Source organism: Chinchilla lanigera, unplaced genomic scaffold (assembly GCF_000276665.1).
Source record: "Chinchilla lanigera isolate Chin_1 unplaced genomic scaffold, ChiLan1.0 scaffold00024, whole genome shotgun sequence".
In the NCBI taxonomy this organism is placed as follows: Eukaryota; Metazoa; Chordata; class Mammalia; order Rodentia; family Chinchillidae; genus Chinchilla; species Chinchilla lanigera.
In genome coordinates this window covers 3114446-3127394 of record NW_004955425.1, presented here as the reverse complement: position 1 = coordinate 3127394, position 12949 = coordinate 3114446, and positions in this window count along the sequence as shown.

Genomic DNA, 12949 nt, shown 5'->3' with positions numbered 1-12949 from the left:
GATAGTTCTGCTTTCTTTCACCTTCCTTGGGAAAAAATACAACAAATAATCTAAAACCATGCAGTCAGAGCTCTCTCTATATTATACTTTACTTCATTCTGGAATCCCACAGACCGTCTCCAGGGGGTTTAATTACTTAATCTATCCAAAGAAACTAATTATAACAAGTCAAGGTTGCCTGAAGTTGCATTTATTTTCAATAAAACGGTCATAAAATCTTCCCCACTCCTAACTCCTATTTAGTTTTTCACAGTTTGGAGTAAAGAAAGCTGATTGTAAGAAGATTTCAAAGTCATCCAAATTTGTGTCCGGCATTTGCTTTTACTCCTTTCTTGGAAACCTCTCTCAGCCTTTAAGCTCCCTCTGCCTTAGTTTAATAAAATATTTGAGGCAATACACTGAGTGTGGCTTTAGAGTTAGACATACCTGAACTTCAATTTCAGCTCCAGACAAATAGCAACATCTAGCTCCCTTATGAAAATAAATTGCTTAGTAAATGAGAATTATTGATAATTATTATCAAAACAAAATTACCCACAACTAGAGACCATACTCATAAGGGAAATAAATGAGACCTGCATGTGCAAGCACCGCATTGTCTCACTAGTGTAGAACCTGAAAGAGTGAATAAACGCTAGGAGGTATGATCGACATTGTGAAACGAAAGGAACATGCTCAAGGGTAAAGGGCAACTGGGATGTGAGAAAAGAGAAGGGAAAGAAGGAGAAATTTTGTATGTATGTATATACAGGATAGCTAACATAGTTGAACTACTGTCTTCTATTTCTTTGCTGAAAGAAACAGTTAATGAGTCCTTGATTGATCAATATTGCGTGTCTCTATTTGTTTTCCTGAGAAACCACTTTGAAGATATCAACGTGTAATACAACAAGCATTGTTTCCTACCACTTTGTAACTCTGTATTGTTTGTATGGTTCTTTTGCTGTTTTATAAATGGTTGTCTGTTTGTTAATGTTTTCCTTCTTTTACTTTTAAAATAAAAAAAGTGATTCAATAATCTGAAAAAAAAGACCAAATTACTGTATTAGAATAGCAGAGTAATGGTTATTGAAATATGGCCTTGAAATAACTTCTATTACAGTCATTTGAAGTGATCACTGAAAATGTACAACCTGAGCCCCAGCCTAAAACTACTAACTTCTCGGAGTGAGACCTAGGACTCTGCATTTTTAAACAAACTTCTCAGATGACTTTTGTACATATTAAACTCTGAAAACCATTGAAGTTATACTTGAAGATGATAGAGGTACCATTAAGTATTACCTTTCTTTGCAGTACTTAGATTTTGGCCTGATTTATGTACTATAGTTGGGTGAAAATATTTAAGACTCTGTCTCAAACAATGATAAGCAGGAGAAGAAGGGCTTTTCTAGACATCAGGGATGTGTAGTTCCCCAAATTCACATTGAGTCCATCTCTAAGAACAACACAAGGATAATTCTGCTTTTTCTGTTTCAGTCTTTAGTCTTTCAGCAGCAGCGCTTACCTATGAATGGTACTGATCTCCCTTGGGCATTGCAAATGTTCAGACTTGAGAGAATAGTTCTGTGCAATAAATGAGCGGCCTGTCTTAGACACTGAAGACCATGGGAAAACAGGAAGTGTCCTATCACTAGTCACACGTGAAGGTTGAGGTGCATTCTCTAGAACACCTGGGAGGAGAAGACTTGAGACGAAGCTCTAAACTATGTCTGCTATGCGCGTGAGACCTGTTTTCTGCACCATTATGTGTGACCCTAGCGGGAAATTTCTTAAGAGAGAGTTAGAAGAAGAGCAAGGTTGGCGCAACCCAGGTCTCTAGCTCACTGTTTTGAGATGTGATCCTTCCCCAATGCACTTTTGATGCATCTTTTTTGATGCTATCCTTCACGAGGTCCTTTCCAGACCCAAGGCAAGGGCAGCACCTTACCTTTGAATCACCAAAACTGTGAGCTAAATAAACTTGCTTTATAAAGTTAGCCTGCCTAAGGTATGTCATTATAACAACAAAATAAGCTAAAGCATGGTCTTTGTTTCTTTCTTTTTGAAGTATGATACCAACTGACAAGCATCCACAGTCCTTAGCATTTTATTTGCACTCTAAGTCCTTTTTGATGTTAACTTGCATCTAGTCATTAGGTTTCCTTTTTTTTCTCTGCGGTGATTTAGATGGCCTAGATTGATTGAAATGTCTTTGGCTGTTGACCTTTCATTACATCCCCATCAAGACCTACTGGATGGAGCAGGATTAAGCGTTTAACACTGTTTGCTGGTGGAATATAAGGAAGATTCTAGAAAAGACGTATGTACTGTGGGCAGTTTGCAATGCCATTCCTAATCAGTGTTGTCTTGGGAAAGAAATTTGCTGATAGCATGTAATTCTGCAGGTGTTCTTAGAAGTTCTTATTGTTTCTTGCTGTGCCTGCTTGCCAAAATAATTATCTTGCAACCTGGGAATAGCAATAGGGAGGGTGGATGGAGAGAGAAAGGTACAACCATTTCCTGTGAGTTTTTGCTTTCCTGAAAAGATTTCAGGTTTTGCAAAGTCCTCTGCTATTTTTAAATGTTCTCATTCTAATGAGAAGCAGGCCCTACATCATGTAATGGTTGAGTTGGTATGATAATTGCATTACAATAAATAGCTGAGGTGCTAGGACCATAAAACTGACCTAAGACCCACTGTTCTCTTTCAACAGGGGAGTATTTAATAGCAACAGATTTTAAAGGGACAGTATCCCTTTGCATCATTTCTTTTAGGTAAAAATAATTGAAAATTCTACCTTAAGAGCCCTATGTTGGTATGAATATTTTTTTATGTCTTTGCTAAGATGAGGAGTGTTATTATTCAGGGAAAATTATGCTAACATAATTCAGGCAAAAATGATATAGGAGATAAGACGGAAAATTCAAAGCTTTTGTTTTTCCAAGCAAGAAATTAAGCTATCTTGGTGCTACTGGGAGGAAAACAAAGTAAAAATTTTGCTTTTAAAGAACACATTCATAGCTAGAATATGGCAAGACAATACTAGAATATCTAATATATAAAATGGATATGTAGACATATTTCAAATGTATAATTTTCCTTTTAATTTCCATTGCTAATTGAAATTGTAAGCTTAGAGGAAAAACCTAAACTATTCATAGGACCAAGTTCACTGCCTTCAAATTTTCATGTTCAGGTCATGGTGTTCCGTGGAATTCAAATGAAAAGCAGAGTATAAAAATCAGCTGTGTCCTTAAGCAGCTTAGAATAGGTTAGGTGGAATTTATCAGGATAGATATGAAGACAGTTTAAAACCCAATGTAAAACAAACTCAAACAGTGGCTGAACTGTTACCTGGGTTACAGAATACTCGTACAGACGCAAATTTGTGTGTGTATGTGTATGTGTATGTGTGTGTGTGTGTGTGTGTGAGAGAGAGAGAGAGAGAGAGAGAGAGAGAGAGAGAGAACTACTGTAGATGTTTCTAATGGAAACATCACTATTGCACTTGTCAAATCAGAACAAGAGGACTGTCACAGTGCCTAGAGGGACCTTCTCAATGTGACTTTTCCCTTGGTAAATTCACCAGTGTGCTGGGGACTAACTTCTCTATGTTTCAAAGTTGTTTTGATCTATGAAGAGTGACTCAGCAATGTGTACAATAACTTAATGTATAAGTCTAAAATATCAGTTCACACTGGGAATTGCGACCTTCCTGATGCAGGGCGTTTATGTTAGCCCAACCAGAGTATTCTTTCCTTACAGTCCTACATCAGCAGAAGTTCACTCAGACCTGTGGAAGCAGAACTAGGAGGCTCAGTAATCTTACTTTAAAATATAATAGCATCAAGTCTGATTGCGATGTCCATTTTCTAAAAGAGGGAACTCTTTGTAGTAGTACTCGTCAGATATGCCCTTCAGCCACAATGGAACAATTTCCCCGGACATTGCTCAGCACAGCACTGGTAAAGGTGGGCTCTGACACTCTTTTTTATGTTTCTAAAGATGATCAAAGATCCTCTGCTTTGGATTGATTAATTCTATTCCCTTTTTCTTGAGAAAGGTTAGAAGAGGATGGTGGGTTAAACAAAAAAAATGGCTAAAGAATTGCTAAAATTGGTGCATACATACTTAAATTTTTAAAAAGTTAATAGTTATCAGTATAAACTCATTTAGTAATTTTTAATGTAGGACCATCATAACACATTTTCTTTGACTTATGGTTTGGATTTCACATCATATAGCTTTTATGATTTCTAGGTATATACACACTGTAATCATTTCAGGATATTTTTAAGCAATCTGAGGGTAGAATATTTCTAGATTTTTATTCCACCTCACTTTAGGCTTTTCTCATATATACTTAATTTTATAGAAGTTTATTTTCCTCTCACTCAACTTTTCTTGGTCTTTCTAAAACTAAATTTGATAGAAACAATAATTATTATTATTTTATATTCATATCTCATCATTTTACATATTATTTTATTAAATAATTTAATTAAACTTGTTTTGCAAAAACGTAATTGCCTCTTGGAAGCTGAAACTGAGCCTGTGATTTTATAGATTAGTCAGTTATCCAGAAGTGACCACTCAGCTTGCTAGGGTACCAAATACACTGGAGCAGCATTCAGATGATTGGTTAATCCGAGGAACTTCTACTGTGTATTAATTATTCACTTTTACGAATTAGATCATGCTGGCTCAGGAGTCATTTTGTCCCTGGCTGTGGATTTCTTTTTATTGGTGTATAAACACTGCTGAACAGTTAGAAAACAACTTCATTTCCCTTTATTAGCTGCATATGTCTTTACAGGTTACATTTTGTTTTTTTTCTCTCTAGTGAGTTACTAGAAAAAAATCACTTTGGAATTACCAAAAGGAGTTACATTCCACCCTTTACACATGAATAGAAAGTGTGAATAATCTGGGTTGCTGGGGATTTTCCTAGGAAAAATGTAAGGTTTAAGACTCCACTCTGCAGGGAAACAGAGCCATCTGTCTTTTCTGTTGAAATGCCAGGTGACTTGCGTTCCTGGATTAATCCACAAGAACAGCAAGAGCCGGAGCCAGCCCTGGTACTGTATGCTTTGAGTGGGTTGATTCTTTGAATGAGATGAATATATGGAGAGCAAATGACGGGCTACAAAGTGTGTCACACTTTGGACTAAGTCTATCGGACTAAGTCTATCCTCAAGTAAACAGAGTCTTCATCCCTAGGAAACAGTGTAGTCTATGTCGGGCTCAGTCAGTCAAGCACCAACTGACAACTATCCCAAATGTGGATGCATGACAAAGAGAAGGAAGCATGTTCTTTCGATATCACGCCAAAGCACTGTGTAACAGGATCACTCATGATTATTTAATTTTCTAGGGAAATGGACCTCTGTTTTAATTTGCTATCCTCTGTAAATTAAGGCCAAGAATCTATAAAAATTCAGGTTAACTATAGTATTTAGCTCGGTACAGGTGCAAATGAATAGAAAAGGTAACTCTAGAGTTTATGTTTTCATGCTCTGGATGATGTTACAGTATTGTATACAACCTGGTATCTTGTTCTAACAGACACACACACACACACACACACAAATTTTAAACACTCCAAATGATTTTATAAACAGTTTTCTCGTTAGTGATTTGAACATTTATTTATTTGTTTATTTATTTTTGCATGAGTCATGTTTCTATTATACTTTGAAAGGCCTGTCAGGTTGACTTAAGATTTGTCTCTATCAGTGATCTTGTGGAAGACAGAAGCAGAAGCAATATCACCATCTTATCTTGGATAGGCAGGCTGAATGTTAGACTCTTAGACTAAAATTCCTAAGGTCTTAGGAATTCAAGCGGAGGTGTGCATTCTTAAGATTTTCAGCTCTTAATAAAGGATATAGGTTAAGGTATATTGGACATAATAATGAGGATGGGGTATAGGATTAGTGGGAAGAGTAAAATGATGTGACTACAATTGCAATTTAAGTTGGTGGAATAGTTTATAGCAGTTATTTAGAGCAGCACATTACTTCATAAATCATTTCCCTTGTATTTCCAATGGTGGCATTTACAACAGGTTTTGAAACTGTGAAGATGGAGTAGGTCATAGTATTCTGGATCATTTGGTACTCAAATGAAATTGCTAAAGTTACAGTTCATCAGTGTAGTGTACTTTGGATCATTCTAATGCAACTATATGGTCTTTAATTTTTTCAGAATCAGAGGGGAAAATAAATGTGGTCATCTCGCCTCCTATATTGTTTAGCTTTGTCTGATTTACCTAATTGGCAGTCAGATGCTTAATCTAGCATTGAAAGTGATATAGTCATTATGATTAGTGTTCCTAATATTTGCTGAATATTTCCTGCCACTAGGCACTCTTCCAAGCACTTACCTCTAGTAATTCATTTTTTATAATGAAAAGAGATCAAATTATGCTACATTTTTGTTCTGTAATAAATGTGATGGACACGTATATAGGTCAGGTTCCCAGGAAGGTAGAGTACAAAGAAGAGATGATGCGGGCCAGAGGTCAACCAGGTATTGCTACTGGAAACAAAATCTTCAAGGTAGAGGAGCACGCAGGATAAGCCAGATGGAGAATCTGGATTGTGTTGTAGTCACGGCAAAGACCTCAGCTGATCCGAGAAGGAGCTCCGGGTTTTCCAGTCCCTTAATTGACTAGGCTTATGTGCAAGTTAACCATCTGTTCAGGGTTCTGCCCTTGGTCAGAGCGGAGTTCTTTTGAAAAGGACGATCCCTGGTTCTACCACCTACTTTGTACTGCATCTCAATTATTTTTCTCTTTAATCCCACTTCTGCAGCTTAGGTTTAGACTTTCATCATTTCTTTAGTGGATCATTCAGTGGCTTCTAACAGCTCATTTCCCAGGTCTCATTATGGTTTTCTCCAATTAGGCTGACATGTAATTTGTCAACCAAACCAGGACACATTTGAGAGTGAGACTAGGGCCTTATTAAACATTAAACATTTGGAAAGCAGACTTCAACAAGGTTCACCACAGGCAAACTGGGACATATGGACAGTCCTTTAATTTAACCTGCACAGCTGTCAGAATTTGCTTTCTAAAACTCTTTGACCCTGTTGCTTGCTCTCCAGATAGTATGTCTCAAGGGAAACGACGAACTAGTGTTCTAATGACTGCAATGTTCTCCTTTGCTTGGCTAGACTTCTTTTAATAAATCAATCAATTAGCTGTCTGTATCCCTTGCACTTTGGGGTGAAATTTAGCAACTAGAAGTCTTCCCAGGGTTGCATCACTTTTGGGTATACTGAAAAAAAAAACCAAAAAAACCCAGAAAAACAAAAAACATAAAAACAACCTTTGGGATTTGCCAAGTTAAGGAGCAGTGTCTGGAATGTGCTGGCCTGATGCAAGCCTATCAGAGACAATTCTGCCCTATCAACTGGTGACAATGCTGGAAGATACTTTCTCCTCCCCTTGCCTTCAGCCTCAGCTGTCATCTCTCAACTGCTGTTGGATCTGTGTTTGAATAAATCAGTGAGTGAGTAGTCTAATAAGTGGTTGACCAAGGCACAGAATGGTCACCAATCTTCACTAGATAATTATCATTTTCCACAAAATTGATAGATTTTCAGGGGAAATAACAAAAAATAAGTTCTTTTAAAAAGGAATTGGTATACTTTTCTTTCACTGATAAAAGGAATTATTTCCTATAACTGGATATTCTCTTAATTGATACTTGTAGTATTTTGTAAATATTAAATATTTTAGTATTTCAGAAGATATATTTTCATTGATGAAAAATTGGAAAATACAGAATAGCAAGAGGACAAAGAAAAAAAAAAAAAAAAAGAACCAGAGAGTAAGATGCTTCCCCCTCAGTTTCAAAGGGTAAAAAAGACACATCCAGCTGATCTGGAGGTGGGCAGGACTTCTGGACAGAGGGCTTTGACCCCTCCCCTGACATGGGTGAGGCCACCACAGAGAGTCCAGATATGGGAAGTGGTCTTCCCAGTCTACTAGAAGATAGAAGCTACGTTGGAGGGCAGATTATGGTGTCAAAGAGGACTATTCTTAAACTTAAAGAACTGTTACAGTTTGCTTTGCTAGGTTTGGACTTACTTCAGATGTGTTTCCCCTTCCTTCTTTCTTTTTCTCCCTTTTGGAATAAGAATGTTTGTCTTACACTCATCCCGTCACTGTATTTTGGAAATGCATGACTTACTTGGCTTCACAGCTCATGAGGAACTTTCTATCAAGATAAACTGTACAGGGACTCTCATTTATATCTGACTTTGGTAATTAGATAAAATAAAGAACTTTAGATTAGAGCTGATGTTCAAACAAGTTAAAACTTGTAGGGTTGAATGGGATGAGTGAATTTTGTCTGTGGGAAGGACATGCATTTTGGAAATCCAAGAGTAGAATGTTTAGGATAGTAATAGGATATTCTTGCATGTGGCAAATTCATATGTTGAAACTCTAACCCCCACCGTGATGGGAATAAAGTGATGAACACTTGGGAGGTAAGTAGATAGGGCAGGATCCTCATGAATAAAATTTGTACTCTTATAAAATAGATGGAAGAAAAAATGGGAAATCTCTTGCACTTAGAGAATCCTTTGCACTCCCTCTATCATATGAAAATACAGAAGATGGCAATGTACAATCAGACCCCAGTCATGCCAGTGTCCTGATCTTGAACTTCTAATATGCAGAATCATGAGGAATAAACAACACTCACTTATGCTACTTTGGTAAAGACAACTGAATTGACTAAATAACATATTTCTACCTTATATATAGTACTATGCTAATTTTGTGTACATTTTTCAGATATATTTTGTGAAAGGGTAGATAATCATAATAAATGTAGAAATACTCTAAGAATGCTGAAATACAACTTGGTGTATTTTCTACTCAGTAATAAAATTTTTGATATCAATAAATGTATCTCTGAGTCATTATTTGTATTGGCCATATTATATTCTGTTTTATAGTTACTCTATACTTTATTTAACAATTTCTTGTTATTTGATATTTAGGAAATTTCTAACTTTGTTGTCATTTATTTCTCTAGGATTAATCTTTAAATGTAGATTTCCTAAATCACTTAGATTTTGAACAATCGGTCAACTTGATGGGTTTGGCTTTTGTGTATGTGATTCTGAGCCTCATAGCAGCCAGACTGGTGGCTTTACTGTTAAAGCCTCAGATACTTTAGCGAATTATTGGAAAAGACCAAATTTTAAGTGTAAAGAAATTCATTTAAAAAATCTAGTATAATCTTTTTCCTCTCTTTTTACAGGTAAGCTGAAACTGGAGTTGATCTAAAGAACCTGTTCACAGAAAAATTAGTCTAATATAGATTTTTCTTCTTCAGAAATATTTTTGTTGCATTTTCTACCCAGTGTTGGGTTTTGGGGAAACGGAAGGTTTTACTTCCTTTCTGTAGATCATCTGGCTAATGTGGGCTCAGTGTAGTGACTGAGCATTCTTATGTACAATGCTAAAAACGATCTTCAACATATCAAGTTTTGAGTAGGTTTTTACTCAATACGAACACTTTCACTTAAAGACAAATATTCCAGATGTGATTTATAACTGGACTCTGATGTTTTGTTCTTTCATTAGTTCTTTTACAGAGTCTGATAGTTTTTTGGTCCTATTAAAAGTAAAGTTTGTGTCAGAGTCCTTTGTGATTGACAAAAGGTAAAAATGTGATGAATTTTGCAGGCTTGACTCCTGAAGAGAAAAACTGCCACATGATGCTCAGAAATGACAGTATTTAGAAGATCACACTGTTTCTCAATTTTAAAAGTAAATGTCACAGTGAAAGTCAACTTCCTGTGATATTTTCTTGGTAACTGTCACTTTGATCTTTCATGATCTTCACTACTTTCTTCCCCTTAAATCAGAGTATATAAATTTTCTTGCTATAAAGATATACTTCTATGTCTGCACCAGCATTATTTCCAAGAGGGTTTTTCCTTACTTTTATTCTTTCAACATTGGGAGGAGTGGGGCTAGGGTGGGAATTAGAAGTTGAAACTCTGCAACTGGGCTATTTTTTTTGCCTTCTGAATTCTTCAACTCTAAAACAGTAACCTCTGGGACATGAATTATGAGAGATGAATCTTTTTTTTTTTCCTTTAGCATTAACTTTTTTTTTTTGTCTTTTTTGAGACAGGGTCTCACTATACAGTTCAGGCTGGCCTGGAGCTTAATTTATAGCCCAGGTTGGTCTTGAACTTGTAACAATCCTCCTGCCTCAGCCTCCCGAGCCCTGGGCTTACAGGTGTGCCCACCATGCCCAGCTTTAGCATTAACTTCTTGGCTATAAAACAGTGACTCTTTAGTGTACAATTATGGCAAAGGCCTTCCTCAATGGAGCATTTTATTAATGACTAGCTAGCTAGTGTCCTGATCATGTCAGTAGAGCTGGGAGATCATTCAGGTTTCCCAGATAAGCACTGGGGATTTGGAGGCTTGCTCCAGTGTTATACTTCCACCCACGATCACCTACCATAGGCAATCTAGTCGCAGGCTTACATTTATGTAAGAGAAAGGGGTCACTGGAGCTGTAACTTTGAAGGAGATATTTTTGTCTCAGAACATCTTCCCCTTTCTTCCAGGCACCATGGGATGAATAAGTTACTTCATCCATGGCCTTCCACCAAGATGTACTGCCTTATCACAGGCTCCAAATAGTGGAGCCAACATATGCCCTTATATAAACTTCTGTATCTCTAGGATGCATGAATTCTGGCATTTTCCTTTCAATTTAATGATGCTGCATAGGTAGAAGCCTCCCAAACTCAAAAACATTTTAAAAAGTTATGTTCTAGTGTGGGTGCTGAAGTCACCAAGAGCTAGTGCATCTGTGAGTTGGCTTTGCTTGGAATAAAGAGTTACAGCAGTTTTTTCTCCAACGCAGTATATCTGGGTCATGTGCCTTTCATCTTTCGTGCAGCAGTTATGGATGACTACAACTTGGAAAGGGAGATAGAACTGGGAGAACACAGCAAGAACATGTTTTGCTGGGAAGGGGTCTTTGAGGTCTACATAAAACTAGGTTAAAATGTTAGCTTTCTGTTGCTCAGCAAAATACCTGAGAAAATCAACTTAATGATGGAAAGATTTATTTAGCCCCAAGTTTCAGATGTTTCACCTCAGGGTCACTTGGCTCCACTGTTTCTGAGCCTGTGATAAGGCAGTACTTCTTGGCGGAAGGCCATGGACGAAGCAACCCATGGTGCCAGGAAGAAAGGGGAAGAGATTCTGAGACAAAAACATCCCCTTCTAAGTCACAGCTCCAGTGACCCATTTCTCCCAGCTAAGCCTCCTCCCTCAATGCTTACATCTCTGAACAGCACCGTCAGCTAGGACCAAACCTTCCACACACGAGTCTTTAGGGAACATTCCAGATAAAAACTATAACAAATGTTCATGGTTTACAAATTGAAGGAACTGTATCTCTACCCTGCCTTTTGGGGAGGCAGAAGGGCCTGACTTATAAAGGAAGAGGTCATGACAATAAACAACGAATAACATACACGTGATTGGGACTGCCACCTTCTTAGCCAGGCACATACTATTTTCAAATTCTCCATATAATTACTGCCTTTCTTATGCTTTTTAATTGCTAATTTCCCATGCATGTGTGGAGAATTCTGATCAGCCTAAGCTACTTAATATTTTTTCTTCTTCTTAGTTTTGTGCCTCTGCATGCTTGTGGAATCTTAACCAATTGTCTGACTCATTGTTCACATATTTTAAAAGGCTTCCTTCCAATCTAAATTTTTTTTTGTTTACCCGTGTACTGCCTCCTACCAGTGCCTTGGTTGGCTACAGTCTTAAGGTTAAAAATATGCTCATGACTGCTGGAAGACGAAGAGACATCTGGCAAACATAGGGTGCATCAGCCTGTCATACAGTCTTGGTGGCCTTAATTTCTTTCAGCCTACCAATTCAGCAAGTCTGGGAGCAAATGCTAATGTGAGTACACATGCAACAACTTTACATTATAGAGTTCCCCTGCCCTGATCTATATTTGCATGGGCAGAAAGGGGATAATTTAAAATCATAAGAGTTTTGTGAGTCTAAATACAAGAAATTCTTTGCTGGTCATTTTGTTCTTGCAGGCTTTCTAATTCCTTAGTATTTTCGCATCCATTTAAGTGCCCAGAATGTTGTTATTTTTATTTGTTTGTGCAGCAAATTTCTACAAAAACCTTGGAATTAGTGCTTAGGAACGTGGGTGCTTTCCACTTTTTAATTTCTGATGCTTCATTTTTATTTGGTTTTTGTGTTGGACATTTCATTTTTCCCTCATTTAATGACCCAAAACAGTAACCACAGGCTTTAATTACAGACATTCTGCATTTATGCAGCTTTCTTAATTAAAAGAGACACTCCTAAGGTTTTATTTCATAAAGGGTTATAATTACCCTATCAAGAACTTGCTTGGTCCTTGTCTTCTGTTCCCGGATGGGGGCTTCTAAATCCTGGAATTTCATAAGAGATAAATGTATAACAAAAAGATTAAAAATATGGTTAGTGATTAAGTAAAAAATGTTTGTGACAGTAAGAGACGCATTGTCACTAATTGCTCTTAAAATACTCCCTCTTGCTTTGAACACACATACCCCACTATCTTGCTATTTTCTGAAGCAGTTCCAGATGTCCTCTTTCCTGTTATGAGTCGTGATTAAAAGAAATGCAGTGGCTGTTGCTGCTGAGCACCATCTAGGGGAAAGGCAGCTCTGTAAAAGCAACACAGTCTGTCTGCGTCCACTTTATTCAATTCATCTGGCACCATGTGACTTTTGACTCTTCCCTAAAGTCAAAAGGACCATGAAAGGCGAATGATTTGAATCTGTTCAGGATATAAAGCCAGCTCACTCAGGAAAAGTGACTTCCAGAACTCCTTGAAGCGATGGGAGAGTTTCTCTGAGGGAGATTAATAGCACTGTTTGTTTTACTGCAGT